This window comes from Rhinatrema bivittatum, unplaced genomic scaffold, assembly GCF_901001135.1.
Source record: "Rhinatrema bivittatum unplaced genomic scaffold, aRhiBiv1.1, whole genome shotgun sequence".
NCBI lineage: Eukaryota > Metazoa > Chordata > Amphibia > Gymnophiona > Rhinatrematidae > Rhinatrema > Rhinatrema bivittatum.
Genome location: NW_021821095.1, coordinates 104,871 through 105,924, shown reverse-complemented (window position 1 = coordinate 105,924; position 1,054 = coordinate 104,871).

The following is a 1,054-nucleotide window of genomic DNA, read 5'->3' as shown; positions in this document are numbered from 1 at the left end:
CAAAATTTCACTCCTTGCTGAGAAGGATCTGCTGGAGTTAATTTACTTCAGTGCATCCCCAGTGGATGCCATCATTTGCAGAATAATGAAGAAAAGAAGAGGACCTATGCAGCCAGCAATCCAGCATTGGCGCCTGGAAATGGCCCTGGGACAAGACCCGGTGTCAGCCTATGGGTAGGTCCCTGGTGTTCAGCCTTGACCTGAGCACAGGCCCAATTGTTGGGACATGGCATCCAGAAGGGGACACAACATATTCCTAGTGCCTGGGTACCGGCCTAGGCTGAGGTCCAGGTCTCAGGTTGTGAGCAAAACTTGGACCTGGTGTTGGGACTAGATCCAGGCTTTTAACAAAGCCATGGTACAGACATCTGGATCTGGTCTCCATGCTGGGCCTCAGTGTCAGATTCAGGACCCCATAAAATATTTTGCCAGGGTCAGGAAATTTCACGACCCCCCACTTACCTTATGTGTCAGCTATCCAATGCCATGGCCAGACTATATCCTGATGCCTGAGCCTCAACCTAGTCTAGGACCTGATCTGGAGACCATATCCTAATGTCTGGTCTTTGGTTAGGACAAGGCTTTACATTGGTAGCTGGCCCGGAGCACATATCCTGAAGGCTGGCCTTGCCCTAGGCCCAGGCACTGGAAAATAGTCATGTGGCTGTTACGACAGGTATTCAGATAGTAGTGGAACCACAGTTTAGACCGCTTACCTGGAGACGTCAAAGACTGGATTTAGGAGGAGCGCACGGGTATCAGTAGGCAGTCCGAGTCAATGCAGGTTGTAAACAGAATAATCCAACGGCAGTCCGTGGTCGGGGCAGGCAGCGAGCAATCAGGAACCCAAGACAGGAGATCCGCACAGGCAGGCAGCAGGCAGAATAATCCAGAGGCAGTCCAAGGTCGGGGCAGGCAGCGAGCAATCAGGAACCAACACCAGAAGATCCGAACAGGCAGGCAGCAGGCAGAATAATCCAGAGGCAGTCCAAGGTCGGGGCAGGCAGCGAGCAATCAGGAACCAAAACCAGAAGATCCGAACAGGCAGGCAGCA